The 19,860-nt window shown below is 34.2% G+C and overlaps 1 long non-coding RNA gene across 1 annotated transcript in view; it reads left to right on the forward strand.

The window, feature by feature from the left end:
* Positions 1 to 19,860, forward strand: part of LOC128316449 (uncharacterized) — a 248,717-nt gene that overhangs the window by 60,888 nt on the left and 167,969 nt on the right. The window lies entirely within an intron of this gene.

The raw sequence follows: 19,860 nt of genomic DNA on the forward strand, positions 1-19,860 counted from the left end.
TGTCTCAGTGGTTAAGCATTAGACCTTGGCTCAACTCATGATCTCGTGGCTCATGAATTCGAGCCTTGTGTTGGGCTCTTTGCTGACAGCTAAGAGCCTGGAGCCTACTTTGAAATCTGTATCTCCCTCTCTCTCTGCACCTCCTCTGCTCACACTCTGTCTCTCTCTGTCTCAAAAATAAATAAACATTAAAAAAATAAACTGGAGGATCTAAAAAAATCAAATTGTGCATTAAATTATGTTCCACAAAAATATGTTGAAACCTTAACCCCCAGTTCCTGTGAATGTGACCTTATTTGGAGCAGGTTTTTTTCATATATAAGCAGGTTTTTGGACATAGGGTTTCTGTAGATGTAATCAAGTTAAGATGAAGTTATACCGAATTAGGATGGGTTCTAATCCTATCTGATTTATGAGAAGAGAAGAGACAGACACAGGGGAGAAGGCCATGTAAAGATGGAAACTGAGATTGGATTGATACAACTGCAAGCCAAGAATGCCAAGGACTGCCAGCAGTTACCATCAGCTAGAAAGAGGCAAGGAAATATCCATCCCCTAGAGCCTTTAGAGAGAGCATGGCCCTATTAGCACCTTAATTTTAAACTTCCAATATCCAGAACTGTGAGAGGATAAGTTTTGTTCTTTTAAGGCATTCAGTTTGTAGTAATTTCTTGTAGTCATTCTAGGAAACATGAGACACAAGTCAAGATCAAAAGATGTCATTTACATGATTTCCACTTTTAATCACAGTCATCCCTGTTCTCATGGAATTAAGATTGGAAGAATAGGAGGATGGTAAATTGGTGCCACTATTTCCTTCTTGCATTACTATATCCATTAAAAAGACATCTTTACCATTTTTAGAGGCTTGGGTTTAGGGGCACTTACTTTTAATCAAACTCTTTGGTCATTTGGTGGAAAATATATACTAAACTTTTTATTATAAAAACAGTATAATTAACACTGCCAAACAGGGCATATGCTTATATGTGAAAAGCATCCTTCCCTCTTCCTACATCTATCATACCCTTCAGAGAAAAGCACCGTAAAACATATTTTCATATCCTTTTAGAAATGTTTTATGTATATACAAGCATCTTCAAAGTCATATATGTCTACACACTATTGTTGTATTCTACACAATAATCTATGCCTTCTTCTCTCTAATATATTTTGCGTATGTTTTTAATAATGACTCTTACAAAATCTACTTTATTCTTTAAAAAATTGCATAGTATTCTATTGTAAGGATGCTATAACTACTATACCAAACGTCTACTTGTGAGCACTTAAAGTGTTTCCAGTGTGTTAGTTATGCTACAGTAAATGTGTGTGCATATTTTTAAGGATCTGTACATATAAATATCTAGAAACAAAATCCACAGAAACAAAAGTGCATGTCAAATTAAAAATTTGATGTCTATTGTCAAATAACTCCTAATGAGAAATGTTGATATATTTCCATATCACTCAATTCCCATAGCTAATTCAGAGTGCATGGAACTATTAAATAGTAAAATCACAACAAGATTTGTTTGGATAACTTTTTTTTTAAGTTTATTCATTTATTTGTGTGTGAGAGAGAGAGCTAGAATGCACAAGTGGGGGAGGGGAAGAGAGAGAGAGAAGAAGACACAGGATCCGAATCAGGCTCCAGGCTCTGAGCTGTCAGCACAGAGCCTGACATGGAGCTCAAACTCATGAACAGAATCATGACTTGAGCTGCAGTTGTATGCTGCACTGGCACTGAGCCACCCATGTGCCCTGGTTTGGAGAGCTTTTACTATTAAGGATATACTCAATTTTAAATAAAAGTAAATAATCATAAAGTATTTTAGGGATGGAGAAGGCAGAGTCTTTTCTACATCTCAGCCTTAATGGTCAGCCTCAATAGTCAAAAATGTCTTTAAGCAACTTGCCAGGGAAGCTTTGAGAAATTATTTTGTTACAGACATTTTCCAGAAAGTGACTCAGAAGGAAGGGAACCTAGTGAAATCTTTCTATTTGCAAGTATCTGTGCTGTATCTAAGAAATACACAAGTAAAGCAAGAGAACCACCATTAATGAAGTAGTTTTTATCCTTAAATTTGAACACTCAGCTTTAACTTAGAGACATAGGAATAGTTATGATTTGTATATCACCTCTAGTAAAATGAATTGGCCAGTCCAGGGTGGATTATTTCTGTGAGTAATGTGAGAAGTAAATGAGGAGCAGTGGATAATTAAGGGTGTCACCACTTATCCTTTTGAGCAGTTGATTGTTGACACCAGAATCATCATATTCTAAACTCTAAGGTATTAGTATTTTGATGTGAATTTATGGCCAAGTTTTAGATGTTTATTAAATAATATATATTCTCTATATGTAATTGTATGGTTACTCTACATTTAAGAGACCATTAATATATATCAGTGTCTCTCTATTCTTCTAAAATTAATTCTGTAATATGGATTGCCCTTTTCACTCATAAAACTGCATCTTTATTAAATCTATAGACAAAGATCCCCTTTCAGCTATTGTTCAAAGCAAAGTATTCAAATAAGAAGATCCAGAGGAAATTTGCAATTATCTTAAGTGTCAGCATGCAAAATTCTACAAGAAATTGATTTTCTGATAAAACACTGCCTGAACAAGATGTATATTGGCAAGACTATCAAGCTACCTGACCTGTTTTGCGTCTGTCCTAAAACTGTGAAAAGATGGGCACCTTCCTGCAAAATATATTTGCCTGTTTATATGTGCATATGATGGTGATGGTGGGGATTGGGAAGTAATATAGGTTCTTTTGTGCTGGGCCATCCTATTATCCAGGGTTATTTGTTTTTCCAACCCTGAACACTTGTGGTAGGAAGACATGATGTTGTCTGACTCAACCGGTTAGCTTGAATTGTGTCCATTTGCACTTGTCCTGTGTCTATCTTCCAGAACTGGACCCCATCCTTGTTCTCTCATGTCTTATTTTCAAATGGAATTCCTAGCTCTGCAGCTCACTTTATGTCCCCTAAGTTCTTTCCATCTAGCCCATAAATAGCCTGTATCTGCTTGAGTTTCCTTGGAGATAGTCTCACTGTTGCCTCCTCTCCACAATTAGGGCTATGGCCTCAATCCGTGTTTTGCCCACAAATTCACACTAATTGTACTACAGCAAACTTGATACTTTTCCTAGCAGGCTTTATGGTCATCGGAGCATAGTGGTATAGCACCTTGCTGGGATCTAGAGTTGACTATTCAAAGACTTATATAACAAAGAAGTAGGGCCCCTAGCATTTCCAGGTGGTAGGATAGGGAATAAACCCAAAAATTTACTTTCAATGTCCTTCTATAGGGAGGACTGTTTCCCCCAAATTATTAATAATGGATTCCACCTATCAATATGGAAAATTATATGAAACAAGTCTATAAATGCTTTAGAATTTCTCTATTTCCTTTTCATTTCTGCAATATAACTCTTGGCAGCAACATGTGATGAGGACATAAAAGTGACACCAAAGAAGCCTGAGAAACTTCAAGATCAGCAAATTACAGATGTTTATGAATAAAACAATTGAATGAGTGTTTAACTCACCAATAATGGAACTGATTCTTAATATCTTTTAACAATAAAATCAAGCAACCTGTCCCCACCTAGACATTTCATTAAAATAGAACTTGGCTGGTTGTTCCCAGTTACTTCTCCCTTATTTCCCACTGAAATATCTATGAAGACAATTATAAAAAATGTTACAAAAAGAACACTGAACACTAAGGTTCATAGGTCACCTAAACTTAGATTTTGGAAAGAGTCTTTATTAAGTATGTGAGAGTTAGTATGATTAGGAAAAACAAAAACTAGCTACAGGTCACCTCATAAGTGATCCAGATTTCACCTCATAAATAGAGATAATACTTTACACCTGTCCCATTGAAGTTTTGAAGGTTGGATCCTCAACATCAGTAGCAATCAGAATATTAACTTACTGTCCTTCTATTATTTGACAATTGATAATAGACAAGAAATGCTTAACATTTATTATCTATTGGATCTATTATCAAAACATTTATTGTGTTTCGGGACAGCCAGAATAGCATGAGTATACTTCCATTTTTTGTCTCCTGACTCCTATTCTTTATCTAGTCAAAGAAAGAAAATCCCAGAAAGTCAGTGGGACAGTGTAGATCTAGTAATGAAGAAAAGCACTATCACCAACGAAATGTAGTTTCCACAAATCAAACACTATAGCAAGAATTTAACACTATCAGAAATTCCTAGAAAGAATATGTCCTGAGAATTGCAGTAACTTATACAGCTTATCATTCAGAAGAGAACAGAATATTTTCTGTAGGATTAATAGCAGCCATAGTGGTACATAACTGAATGAGGGATAGCCTTGTAAGAAAATGAGAAGTGATTCAGGAACAGTTTACATCAACCTTCTCTTCAGCTATTGATTTGGAAGAGACTTAACCATTATCTAAGAATGTATGAATTGGGCCAAGGGCAAGACACACAATTTGTCTGTTGACAAATACAAAACCTGAAAAGATTTGGCTTCATTCAGTGATGACCAAAGAACAAGAACAAGAGGGAGCAATGTGAAAGGACTGTAGAGTATGGGGAAAGAAACAGCAACTAAAAACTCAGAGGAAGAAAATATTTTTGAAAATAACCTAATATATAATCATTCTAAAGCTTAGAAAATGAGTAGACATTCTTAATGGCATGCAAGAAGTCTTGGCCTCTTTGAGACAGGAGCAGAAAACTGTAAGGGGAAAATATGATTAGCTAAAGGGAGGTGACTAAATAAGGATTTCAAGACACAAAGAAAAAAAATAGCATTGTTAAAATTCATTGCAAAAGAAAAGAAACAAATAATATTACATAAAATTAAGTCAGTGGTATACAGAAACTTCCAAAGCTTTTCCAGACATAGTCGGAAAGAAGGAAGATGAAAAAATTATGATAGGGAAATGAAAACATGGAATAAAAATAGAGAATAAATATCTAGATTGTAGATTTGACAAAAAAAGAAGAAATCCCCAGCAAATCAGAATAAATAATAATGAAAATATAAATAAAAAACAATTTTCTGAACTGAAAATAGACCTGCATATGCGTTCAAAGAGCTCATCACATTCCAGGAAAAAGCAACAAAAAGAAAGAAACATTTAGATATATCCTGGTGTGATATTTGAGTTGTAATCATAAATTAAAAGTCCTCTTTCTGTACAGAATACAGAAAACAAGCAACTGAATCTTGACCTTACAACAGAAATTAAAGTTAAGAAACATTCACTGTTTATACAACACTAAGTATCAGAATAATAAGCAACATCCAAAAATAATCATATTTACCATTTAATTGAGAGCCTGATGCATATAACATACCTACGCATTTTATCTCCTTAATTAAAACAACAGCCTCAAAGATGAGTAATATATCCCCGTTTGGGGAAATTGAGATTCAGACAATTAGCATGACCATGATCCTATAGCCAGAAAATTGTAGAATTGAAATCTAACCTATGTTTATTTGATTCTAAAATATGTGCTCTTTATATTGTAATGTGCAACCTTTATATTACCTAAGGGAAAATGCCTTTGATCTAAAATTCAGGACACAGCTAAATTGTTTTTAGCAGAACATACTTGTAAGAAAGAGGAGTCTATTTAACTTTATGGAAAGGTATCTAAGCTGGATAGATCTTTTGAAAAGAATCTTACCACGGATTTTGTATTTCTAAATCCAGAACTGCTTCTTAGGTGCAGAAAGTCCCCTTGGTCTGTCCTGTCATTTTGTAACAGACTAGGAATAGAGTCAGGCTACGCTCTTCTTACTTCTTGCTTATTTCTTCCACAAGTCAGCCTGCAGAGCAGCAGTGGCTGCCTACCCTTTACTGCTCCTGAGATAGAATCATGTCATTTTTTTTCCCTTGAACATATAGAGTTTCATATAAATAGATGCAAGACACCAATATTACATCTTTGTAAACTATATCAATGGTGTCAAGTCACCATCCACTTATTTAGATGACCCAGGAAAAAGGAGTCCAGTGACAGACCAGTGGAATATACAATGTGTGGTTGAATGAAATGCTACAAAATGAATATATATTTTTTGACATTGAATGAAAGATTAAGAACACTCTGAAATATTTAACAAATGAGAAAAATAATTTTCCAGGATTATCTTTGAGGAGATGTTTGTTTGGGTTCAGAGTTTGCTTATCTGTTTGTTCATTTTTGGTAAACATTGTTTTCACACATTGAAGAGAGTTGCTATAATCCTCACATCTCCCTACTCTGAGATAATTTAACTGGCAAATTATTTCCCCAGTGTTAATGTTTTTGAACTTGGCAATGAATAAAAAAGAAACGCATGTTAATGTCACATCAAATGAGGTTGCAGCTGAGCAGAACCTCATTCCTTGGCTCTCAAGGTGAAAGAGATAGGGTAAGTGAAAACAACGAATGAGACAAGCATGCTTATTGATATTGAAAAAAAGGTAAATAGAAGTATAGCTGAGAAAGAATTATGGCTGAGGGAGTGGAAGAGGGCTCTGGTTGCCAAGAAGTAGACTCACAAAGAAAAATTAAAAATAATAAAAATGATATCAGCATTGGGTGAGAACTAAAACTGGAGAAAACTAATAGTTAAAACATGGAGAATAATTCAAAGAATATTGAGAGGACTATATTGAGTATAAATATTTGAAAGCAGTACCATTACAACTGGGTTCTTATCAGTTTTTCAGTTCATTTCCAAGATATAGCTTAGAATGTCTTAGGATAGAAAAGATAGATGGAAATATACATGCAAATAATAGGACTGAGGAATATGTTCTCAGCATCTGGACATTTACAAATAGGATTGATTGATTGATTGGAGTTTCCATAACAGTTCATGGTTCAATTACTTAACTGACTGATCTATCACAAGGCTTTGTCAGAAAAGATAAGATCATGATAGCTATAGATTACGATAATAGTTGAGAGAGAAAATGTGAAAGAAGATAACTGAAGTAATAGAAGACTTCTGAAGGCCTACTCAGATATGTGTACATTTCCTAACACACAGCATGAGTATACTGTATTTTATCATCACCATTAAAAAATGTTTCAAAAAATTGATGTTAAAATGTTTTAATGATTTAAGAAAACATATACAGGTGGTTCTGTATGACACGTTGTTTAACTACCTTTAATAAAATTGGCCGGCTTCTATTAATTTACAGAATGCTGTCCCAATCAGACATTTGCAACAAAAATACTGACACAACAGTTTAAACTTCTGAGTGTTTCCACTATATCTGGTAAATCTGTCCATGTGATGAAAGAATTTGTTGGAAAGATTTGGTTGATTCAGTTTTCTCTCGTTCAGCAAATGAGTATTTAATGTGGAAAATCTTGAATAACACATTTGGCCGGGTCCTTTTTTTTCATTTCAGAAGAATCTCAGAGTCACACTACGCATTACAAAGCTCATAAAAATAAGCCAGCTGGTCATAACGCCGTCTAAACAGAGAAAAGGAGATCAAACAGACTGGAACGTTTTCATGATATTTTGCCATAAATATTTTCTTAAGATAGATCATTGAGTAGGCATCAATATTTTGGGTAATGAAGACTCTCCATTCTTTGATCCTATCTGTGGGCCCTCTGCTCTGGAAAAATGCACATGTGTTCAAGAAACATTTTTACATGTCTTTAAGCCCGTTCCTGGACCTCAGGGGTTTTCTTGCATGACAGGCTAAGAATCTTTATGGTGGAGTACTATCTGAAACATTATTTTTTTGTGATCATAAAATTACTAATCTTCGCCATAATTCTTCCTTCTTATCCTAATTTCTCTTCCCTCCCCTTCCCAGCAACAGAGCTCTTCTTTTTATTTTTGTTTATTGAATTTTAAAGCACAATATAGATGTGTTTAGACATCTAAGAGATTTTTAACATCTAAGAATCCCTAAATATTCATCTAGATCTGAGCTCTTTCTTGAGCATCACTAAGTTGATTTTCTTTCTGATTTATTTCAGACTCAAACCTCAGAAGTGCTGCAGGGTTTAAATTCTGTGGAATGGGTCCACAGTTAACATCTGGTGACATGATAGTTGACATAGTGAAAAATCTTAAATATGTATCCAAATTCTCAGATCAAGCTCAACTAGCACACTTACTGTTTATTGAAATATGAATTTTAGTTCTGAGAACGTGAAAGGCCAAAAACTATTCAAGGATTTGGTTAACCTGGTTTAAAACAGCTTAATTGAGTTATAATTGACACACAATTACTACAAATATTTAAGTGCACAGTTTGAAGTTTTCTCATGTGTATACAGCCACTAAACCACAACCACAATCAAAATAATAAACATTATCTATCTCCCCCAAAAGTGTTCTCATGCCCCTTTGAAAGATCTCCTTCTTAATCTTCCTTTTACCCCACCCCCACCGTCTTCAGGCAATCACTAATTTAATTTCTGTCATTAAAGATTACTTGGTAATTTCGAGGCTTTTTAGAAAAGTAAATCACAGTACACGTATTCATTTTGGTTTGGTTTTTGTCACTCGGAAAACTTATGTTAGGACTTAACCATGTTTTTAATGTGGTCAGTAATTCACCTATTTTTTTATTGTTATGTAGTATTTCCTTGTATGGATATACCACAATGTATTTATTCATTCATCATGAACCAAAGAATGTGGGGAACCTCTAGAAGCTGAAAAAGGAAGAAAATGGTTCTTTTTTGGAACCTCCACAAGTAACACCGTCCTGCCAAACTATTTTAAACTTCTGACTTCCATAACTATAAGATAATATATTTGTGTTGTTTTAAGCCATCAGCTTTGTGGCATTTATTAAAGTAGCAATAGAAAACTAAAACAATACTTTTTATCAGTTTTTATCAGGTTCCCTTATATTTCTAGTTTGCTGACAACTTTTATAAGAATCAGTGTGAGATTTTTGTCAAAAGCTTTGTCTGCATTTATTGCAATGATTATATGGTTTTAACTTTTTACTCATACAGTAAAGTATGTTAGTTAATTTCTAATGTTAAACCAACCTTGCATTTATAGGATTAACCCACATTTAATCATGGTATATTACCTTTTTATTCATTCTCTGACTTGATTTGATAAAATTTTATTAAGAACCTGAGGATAGTGGTTTGTGGTTTTCTTTTTTACTAACGTTTTTGGTTGTAATATTGGATTTCCTTATCTTCAATTTTCTTTGGGTCCTTGATATACACATGGATCTTTGTTTTTTTTTCTTTTTTTTTCCTTCTACTCACATAAGGTTTTATTTGTTCTTTTATTCTGCATTTATTGAGGTAACCGTGTCATTTTATTAATTATTTTTAATACATTCAAGTATGTTGATTCCGCATTAAGTGTTTCATAAAGTAGAAGTTGAAGCCCTTCGTTTAAGATCTTTTCATTTCTAAAATAGGAATTTACTACTATAAATGTCTAAGTACTACTTCAGCTATATGCTAAAAATTTTGACATATTGTGTTTTCATTTTCACTTGGCTCAAACTACTTTATCTGATTTCTGATTTTTTTTCTTTAACTCATGTGTTATTTAGAATTGTGTTATTTAGTTTCCAAATACTTGGGGATTTTAAAAAAGTTTTTGTTTAAATTCCAATTAGTTAACATACAATGTAATATTCGTTTCAGGTGTCCAGTTTTCACAACACCATTTGTTGAACAGACTATCTTTTTTGCACTGGGTATTCTTTCCTGCTTTGTTGAAGATTGATTGACCATATAGTTTTGGGTTCATTTCTGGGTTTTCTGTTCTGTTCTATAATCTATGTGTCTATTTTTGTGCCAGTACCATAGTGGTTTAATGACTACAGCTTTGTAATATAACCTGAAATCCAGAATTGTGATGCCTCCAGCTTTGCTTTTCTTTTCCAAGTTTGCTTTGGCTATTTGAGGTCTTTTGTGGTTCCATACAAATTTTAGGATTGTTTGTTCTAGCTCTGTGAAAAATGTTGTTGGTATTTTGACAGGGATTACATTAAATGTATGGATTGTTTTCAGTAGTATAGACATTTTAACCATATGTGTTTTTCCAATCCATGAGCATGAGATGTCTTTCCATTTCTTTGTATTCAATTTCTTTCATCAGTATTTTATAGTTTTCAGAGTGCAGCCTTTTCACCTCTTTGGTTAGGTTTATTAATTTGTATCTCACTGTTTTTGGTGCAGTTGTAAATGGGAGTGATTCCTTAATTTCACTTTCTGCTGTTTCATTATTGGTGTATAGAAATGCAACAGAGGGGTGCCTGGGTGGCTCAGTCGGTTAAGCCGCCGACTTCGGCTCAGGTCATGATCTCGCGGCCGGTGGGTTCAAGCCCCGCGTCGGGCTCTGTGCTGACAGCTCAGAGCCTGGAGCCTGTTTCAGATTCTGTGTCTCCCTCTCTCTGACCCTCCCCCATTCATGCTGTGTCTGTCTCTGTCTCAAAAATAAATAAGCATTAAAAAAAAATTAGGAATGCAACAGATTTCTGTAGGTTGATTTTTGTATCCTGCAATTTTACTGAATTAATTTATCAGTTTTAGTGGTTTTTTGGTGGAGTCTTTTATCTTTCAATAAATGATTTCTAATTTAATTTCACTGTTGTCAGAGAACATACTTTGTATGGCATGAGTCATTTTAAATTTTTTGAGACTCATTTTAATGGCTCAGAATAGCATCCCTCTTCCATATATACTTAAAAAGAATACGCATGCTCTTGTTGGCTGTAGTGTTCTATAACACTACAAATGTGTCAAGTTGCTCAACAGTATTATTTTCAAGTCTTCTATATTCTTGTTAATTTTCTCTCTACTTGTTCAATTCATTATAAAGAGGTGTTGAGGGGCGCCTGGGTGGCTCAGTCGGTTGAGCGTTATACTTCGGCTCAGGTCATGATCTTACAGTTCGTGGGTTCAAGCCCCTCATCGGGGTCTGTGCTGACAGCTCAGAGCCTGGAGCCTGTTTCAGATTTTGTGTCTCCCTCTCTCTCTGCCCCTCCCCCACTTGCCCTCTGTCTCTGTCTCAAAAATAAACAAACATTAAAAAAAATTACATTTATAAAGAAGTGTTGATTTTACAGAAATTTATTGTCTCACAGTTTTGAAGGCCAGAATTGCTAAATCAAGTGTCAGCAGGGCCATGTTCCTTTTATTATGCTAGATAAGAAACTGTTTCGTCCCTCTATTCTGGTCTCTGGCAGCCGGGAGTATTCCTTGGCCTGCAGATGAATCGTCACTTCAATTGTCTGTCTTCACTTGGCATTCTTTCTGTTTTCACATTGTTTTACACCTGTGAATGTCTGTCCTCTATCTCTCCAAGTGTCCCCTAGGAAGAAGGACACCCATCATATTACCTCATTTTAACTTAATTACTGCTGTAAAGATCCTTTCTCCAAATAAAGCCACACTCTGAGGTATTGGGGGTTAGGATTCCAATGTATCTTTTTTGAGGAGACATAATGCAACTTATAACATGCGTCTTGCTTTTTTAAATATCCAATTTGACAATGTATGGTTTTTAACTGAGATGATTGGATTACATACAATATGATTATTGATATGGTTAAGTTTAAATCTATAATCTTGCTACTATTTTCTATTTGTTTCATATGTTATTTTTCTCTCTTCCCATTTTCTGCCTTTTTTGGTATTAATTTAGTATTGATATTACTTTATCTTCTTTGTTGCTTTGTTATCTATAATTTTATGTTGTGTTACTTAATGACCACTCTATGGCTTAGAGCATAAATCTTTAACTTAATATTGTCTACTTTCAAATAGCATTAAAATATTATGGTACATTTCCATTTTTCTCTTCTGGGACCTTGTGTTACTGTTGTCATTTGTTTTAATCTACATTTGTCAGAAACCCCATGTTACATTATTATTATTGTTTTAAGCAGTTGATTATTTTTAAAGGGAATTTATATAGCAAGAAAAATATTTTATAATTGCCCAGGTATTTATCATTTTTAGCACTCTTTATTCTTTTTTGTGGATCCAAATTTATTTATAATAAATTAATTAGATAAATAAGATGTGTTCAATCATTTAAAAGTAAGTAAGAATAATAAAATATAACCTCTGTCTCTTGAGCTTATGTGAAGGATTTATATTTGAATATTAATAATGATTGAATTACAAAATATTTTTGGAATTCTTATACTGACAGTATACTTATTTCAAAAATGATAATTGTTATATTTAATTAATACCAGTGGGAACATATAGAAATTGGACAATGTAGTTATTAAGAAAGCATTCTTAGGATGCCTGGGTGGCTCCATCACTTAAGCATCTATCTGACTCTTAGTTTTGGCTCAGGTCATTTTCTCACCATTCATGAGTTTAAGCCCTGCATCTGGCTCTGTGTTGACAGTATGGAGGCTGCTTGGGATTCTCTTTCTCTCCCTCTATCTCTACCCCTCCCCTGCTCATGTTCTCTCTCTCTCTCTCTCTCTCTCTCAAAATAAATAAATAAAATTTTTTTAAAAAAAGACAGAATTCCTTTGATTAATTTTTAAAACATTAGGCTAGTGCTTTACAATCATTTTCATATTATGGCAGATACAGAAAGCAATCATATCACTGTGATATACTAAAGTATACTGAGTTTTTCCATGGCTCCAGGGGCTCTAATTATCCTTGGTTTCACAAAGTCACCCAAGAAGTGTAAGTATAAATATCAGTATAATTCTGACCTGAGAAATTCCACATTAATCACACTTCAGTGTGGTTATTTTACTGACCATCCAGCCTTATTCTACCTTAATTTAACATTTCCTTACCATTTTTTGTCATACAGCCTAACCTGTAACACAATTTTTATCTAAAGTTGGCAGGCTTAATGCTCCAACCATAAGTACCATAGAAAAATAGTAGTCAAATGAGAATAATTACCAAAGGCAGAATATAATTTGTCATAGGGTCAATACCTGATAATTTCTGGGACTCATGCATATCCTTATGTCCATGATTGCATCTGACAAAAAAAAAAAGTGGATTTATAACAGAATGAAAGAGATAAAAATCCCAAGCCTACAGAGTAATAATTATACATTTTTTTCTTTTCTCAATTCATTGAAAGAAAGTTTTTCTAAAAGAAGCAGAAAGAGAACTTAAATGATATAACAACACTGAATAACTGCATCTGGAAAGAAGACTGGATATACTTAACAGACAAATTTGCCTTTCTTTATATTAAGTTTGATCAGATTTTACAGAGAGTATAGCTCTTAGTAATACTGAACAATGAATGGTTCCAGCTGCTGGATTAAAAGTGTACCTCATCATTTCCCTTCTGAACTTTTTACAAGACTTTAACTAAACAAGCAATAGCCATTGTTGGCAAAGACTCATGCTCCTTGCAAAGAAGTCCTTTGGTCAACAATAATGTCAACAAGGATATTAGTCTTCTCTTTCTAAATTAAATATTATCACAGTCTCCTAGGAGTAATAAAAATAAAGAATGATGCTTGGGTTTATAAAATGAAGCTGCTGTGGTTGAATATGGAGAGTAATCAGAATGCTACTGAAAGAAAACTTAACCTAATAAATCACTGGCCTCTATCCCAGGTGAAAATCCTTCCTACATGACAAGGAGAAATGTTTGAGCTTAAGTTGCCTTCTTTTTTTTTTTTTTTTCCATTTATTGAGGTATAATTGACATACCACAGTATATTTCACATTTTTTTTTGAGGATGAATCTTTCTGCATCAGCTTTGACTTCATGACATCAATCAGTTTCAGAGCCAGCTATATGTCAGTTTTCAATTAAATAAAATGTTATTATATTCATTCGTTAGATGGATGTTTGGGGTCTTTGAATTTTTTTTGTACTGAATACTAAAATCACCATTTAAATTTTATCTAATTGAATTCTAAAAAAAAATGGGAAGTTTATTCTGTAAGCAAATATATATTTTAATGCTTTATGTTATAATTTATAAATGGGGGACTTTGAGTCCAAGAATTGAAGGACCTATGCTCAATTTCATCTAGTACACGAATTCCTAACCTCTGCATTTTCATAGCCATTCTCATAAAGTGTCTTAAAAATTTAGAAAAAATATTATCTTTACAAGGAAGTCATTTATACTTCTTTTGTTGTTGTTGAAGGACATTTGTAGCTATATTGTTCATGCAAACACTTACTCATTAACACTTATTCATAAATGTGCATTTTAAAAATACTTACCATGTAGCTTACCTTTGGCAGAAGTTGAGAAAATTGATGAGAAAACATGATCTCTGTTTGTCACAACTTTTTGCTTTACTTGGGAGCTAATTATTTAAAATGCTAATTATAATTATGTAGTAAGTGCACTTATAAAGAACTAGTAAATGAATCTTAGAATCATAACATTGAGTGAAAAAAGTAAATCTCGGTAGACGACTTAAACTATATATAACAATATATAACTATATAAACTATATATAACTATATACAACAATACTTTTGTAAAATTCAAAAAACCAAGCATAACCAAATATTTAGATATAACTCTGGAACACAATGAAATAATAACAATGATGATGATGATTATGAAGAAACTTTTAGGAAATAATAAGAAGTCAGGACAATGGCTAAAAGGGAAGAGACCAGAGAGAAACACCAGCTAGATAAAACACTATTTGCTTTTTTCTTTTTTTTCAATTTTTTAATTGTTTATTTATTTTTGAGAGAGACAGAAAGAGAGAGAGAGAGAGAGAGAGAGAGAGAGAGAGAGAATCTGAAGCAGGCTCCAGGCTCTGAGCTGTTAGCACAGAGCCCAACAAGGGTGCAACCTTGAGATCATGACCTGAGCTGAAGTCAGACACTCAAACCAACTCAGCCACCCAGGCGCCCTGATAAAACACTATTTGTATTACAATTTAAATTAAGTGTTGGAGTCAAGTGTGTTAATTTCATCACTATAATTCATAGCATTAATATATTTTTTATGCATGTACAATATTGTTGAATTTTACTTTTTACTAAGGAAAATTTCTATCATGTACAAGAGTAGAGAGACCAGTGCAATATACTTCATGTTCCTATCACCCAGCATCAATGAGGATCAACAATTCCGTTTAATCTAATATCCCACCTGCATTATTCCCTTGATAATTTTGAGGCAAATCTCAGACACCATGTAATTTCTTTTTTTTTTTTAATATAATTGATTGTCAAATTGGCCAACACAGTGTGTACAACATGCTCTTGGTTTTGAGAGTAGATTCCCATGATTCATTGTTTACATACAACACCCAGTGCCCATCCCAACAAGTGCCCTTCTCAATGCCCATCACTCATTTTCCCCTCTCCCTATGCACCCCCCCTCACATCTACCCTCACACCCTCAGTTTGTTCTCTGTATTTAAGAGTCTCTTATGGTTTGCCTCCCTCCCTCTCTGTTTGTAACTATTTTTTTCCCTTCCCTTCCCCCATGGTCTTCTGTTAAGTTTCTTAAATTCCACATATGAGTGAAAACATATGATATCTGCCTTTCTCTGACTGACTTATTGCACTTAGCATAATACTTGCCAGTTCCATTCATGTTGCTGCAAATGGCATGATTTCATTCTTTTTCATTGCCAAATAGTATTCTATTGTGTGTGTGTGTGTGTGTGTGTGTGTGTGTGTGTGTGTGTATATATATATATATATATATATATATATATATATATATATACCACATCTTCTTTATCCATTCATCAGTTGATGGACATTTAGGCTCTTTTCATAATTTGGCTATTGTTGAAAGCGCTGCTATAAACATTGGGGTACATGTGCCCCTATGAATCAGCACTCCTGTATCCTTTGGATAAATTCCAAGTAGTGCTATTGCTGGGTCATAGGGTAGTTCTATTTTTAATTTTTTGAGGAACCTCCACACTGTTTTCCAGAGCGTCTGTATAAGTTTGCATTCCCATCAACAGTGCAAGAGGGTTCCCATTTCTCCACATCCTGGCCAGCATCTGTTGTTTCCTGAGTTGTTAATTTTAGCCACTCTGACTGGCATGAGGTGGTATCTCAGTGTGGTTTTGATTTGTATTTCCCTGATGAGGAGTGACATTGAGCATCTGTTCATGTGTCTGATGGCCATCTGGATGTCTTCTTTGGAAAAGTGTCTATTCATGTCTTTTGCCCATTTCTTCTTTGGATCATTTGTTTTTCAGGTGTTGAATTTGGTAAATTCTTCATAGATTTTTGGATACTAACCTTTTATCCAATATGTCATTTGCAAATATATTTTCCCATTCCACTGGATGAATTTTAGTTTTGTTGACTGTTTCCTTTGCAGTGCAGAAGCTTTTTATCTTGATGAGGTCCCAATAGTTCATTTTTGCTTTTAATTTCCTTGCCTTTGGAGATGTGTTGAGCAAGAAATTGCTGTGGGTGAGGTCAGAGAGGTTGTTGCCTGCTTTCTCCTCTAGGGTTTTGATGGTTTCCTGTCTCACATTTAGGTATTTCATCCATTTTGAGTTTATTTTTGTGTATAGACACCATATAATTTCATTTATTTAATATTTGGTATGTATGTCTGAAGGAAAAAAGATTATTTTTTTAAGTTTATTTATTTTGAGAGAGGGAGACAGAAGGAAATATATATATATATATATATATATATATATATATATATATATAGGGAGAGAGAGAGAGAGAGAGAGAGAGAGAAACAGCAGGGAAGGGGCAGAGAGAGAGGTGGGGACAGAGGATCCAAAGCAGGCTCTGTGCTGATAGCAGTGAGCCTGATGCAGGGCTCGAACTCACAAACCATGAGATCATGACTTAAGCCAAAGTCAGATGTTTGACTGAGCCATCCAGGAACCCTGAAAAAAAGATTATTTTTAAAAAGTAACCACAATTCCATTATCATACTTAAAGAAAAAATTAAAACTAGTTTCTTAGAATTATCACAAATCCAGTGTTTGAATGTAAATTTCCCATTATTTTATTATTCTTAAAAGTTTTTATATATTTATTTTCTTACTCAGGAGCAAAACAAGGAACAACCGTATATTTAACCTGCAGTTTCTCTTATATTTTTTATTCTATTTTTTTTTTAATTTTAAAAATGGACTTTATTTGTAAAGCCATTTGGGATTCACAGCAATATTATGCAGAAGGTACAGAGATTTCCCATATATCTCCTGCTTCACACATGCATTATCCCACACTATCTTTCATTATCACTATCCCCCACTAGAGGAGTACCTTTGTTATGACTGGTGAACATACCTTGGCCCATCATAATCACCCAATCCATAGTTTATATTAGGTTTCAAACTTAGTGTTGTACATTCTATAGGTTTGGACAAATGTATAATGATATGTATCTATCATTATAGTGTCATACAGAATAGTTTCACTGCTCTAAAATTCTGTGCTCTGCCTATTGGTGTCTCCCTCGCCTGTAAGTCCTAGCAATCACTGGTCTTTTTTTTTTTTTTCCAACCATCTCTATAGTTTTGTTTTTTCTAGAATGTCATATAGTTGCAATCATACAGTATGTAGCCTTTTCATATTGGCTTCTTTCACTTGGTAATATGCATTTAAGTTGAATATGTTGTTGCTCTTACTATTATAAACAAACAATTAACTTCAAAGACCATCAAAAAACAAGAACAATAAAAGTTTTTATTTTACCTCCACTTATTTCTTCTCTGATGCTCTTCCTTTCTTTATGTAGACCCAAGTTTCTGTCCTATAGCATCTTCTGTTTAAAGAATTTCTTTTAACATTTCTTGCAATGCAGATCTACTGAAAACAAATTCTCTCAATTTTTGCTTGTCTGAGGAAGTAATTTTCCTTCACTTTTAAAGAATAACTTCATGGAGCAGCTGGGTGGCTCAATCAGTAGAGCCACTAACTCTTGATTTTGATTCAGGTCATGATCCAGTGGTTCATGGGATCAAATCCCACTTTGGGCTCTCCACTGACAGGGCAGAGCCTGCTTGGGATTCTCTCTCTCCCTTTCTCTCTGCCCCTACCCGCGCTCTCTCTCTCTCTCTCTCTCTCTCTCAAAAATAAATAAATAAACATTAAAAAAAATAAAGAACAATTTCACATAGTACAGAATTCTAGGTTGGTGTTTTTGTTTGTTTGTTTGTTTGTTTGTTTTTCTCTCTTAACACTTTAAATCTTTCACTCTGTCTTCTTGCTTGCACGGTTTCTTAGAGAAGTCCGATGTAATTCTTACCTTTGATCCTCTATAGTTAGATGTCTTTTCCTCTGGCTTCTTTCAGGATTTTTCCTTCATCTTTGCTTTTCTGTAGTTTGAAAATGAGATGCTTAGGCTAAGCTTTTTTGTTTTGTTTTGCCATTTATACTACTTGCTGTTCTCTGAGCTTACTAGATTTTTGGTTTTATGTCTGACATTAATTTGGGGAAATAGTCATTATATTGTTTCAATTTGCTTTGTTCATTTCTCTCTTTGTTCTCCATTTGGAATTCCTATTACACATATCTTATACATAGTTTTCCCACAATTCCTGGATATCTGGTTCTTTTTTTTTTAGTTTATTTATTTATTCATTTATTTATTTTTGAAAGAGTATGCACACACACTTGTGTGCATGCATGAGTGAGGGAGGAGCAGAGATACAGAGGGGGAGAGAGAATCCCAAGCAGGCTCTGCATTAACAGCGTGGAACCTGATGTGGGGCTTGAACTTACAAACTATGAGACCATGACCTGAACCGAAACCAAGAGTCAGACGCTTAACAAACCGAGCCACCCAGGCATCCATGGTTCTGGTTTTTAATCTCTTTTCTCTTTGCTTTTCAGTTTTGGAGGTTTTTATTGAGATATCCTTAAGCTCAGAGATTCTTTCCTCAGCTGTGTCCTGTCTACTAATGAGCTAATGAAAGGCATTCTTCATTTTTGTTACAGTGTTTCTGATCTCTACAATTTCTATTTGATTCTTTGGTTTTCCATCTCTCTACTTACATAGTCTATCTGTTCTAACATGCTGCCTTCTTTACCCTTAGAGCCCTTAGCATCCTTTTTCTAGTTTTATTGAAATATATTTGATGTATAGCATTGTATAAGTTTAATGTGGACAATGTGATGATTTGATATATATGTGAAATGATTACCACAGTAAGGTTAGTTAACACATCTATCACCTCACATAATTACCATTTTTTTAAGTTACTGTGATGGTTGGGACATTTAACTTTTTGGGGGTGCCTGAGTGGTTCAGTCAGTTATGCCTCCAACTCTTGATTTCGGCTCAGGTCATGATTTCACAGTTAGTGAGTCTGAGCCACGTGTTGGGCTCTGTGCCAACAACTTGGAGTCTGGAGCCTGCTTCAGATTCTGTGTCTCCCTCTCTCTCTGCCCCTCCCCAACTTTGCTCTCTCTCTCTCTCTTTCAACAATAAATAAACATTATCAATTTTTTTTAAAAATCTACTCTTTTATATGCCCTAAACTAATGTAACATTATATGTCAACTATACTTTAAATAAAATGTACTCTTTAGCAGCTTTCAAGAATACAATACAGTATTGTTAATTATAGTCCCCATGCTATACATTAGATTGCCAGAAGTTATTTGTCTTATAGCTGGAAGTTTGTACTCTTTGATCAACATCTCCTCCTTTCTCCCACCCCCTAGCTCCTAACATCCACCAATCTAATCTACTCTCTGTTTCTATAAATTTGAGTCCTTAGCGTCTTAATCATAGTGTTTTAAATTCCAATCTATAAATTTCAACATGTCTGCCATCTGACTCTGATTCTAATGCTTGCTCTGTCTCTTCCAACAGTTTTTTGCCATTTAGTATGTTTTATAATTTTTTTCTGATAGCTGGAAATGATACACTTTCTAAAAGGAGCTACTTTAAATAAGTCTTTGGTAATG

The sequence above is a fragment of the Acinonyx jubatus genome, chromosome B4 (assembly GCF_027475565.1).
Source record: "Acinonyx jubatus isolate Ajub_Pintada_27869175 chromosome B4, VMU_Ajub_asm_v1.0, whole genome shotgun sequence".
In the NCBI taxonomy this organism is placed as follows: Eukaryota; Metazoa; Chordata; class Mammalia; order Carnivora; family Felidae; genus Acinonyx; species Acinonyx jubatus.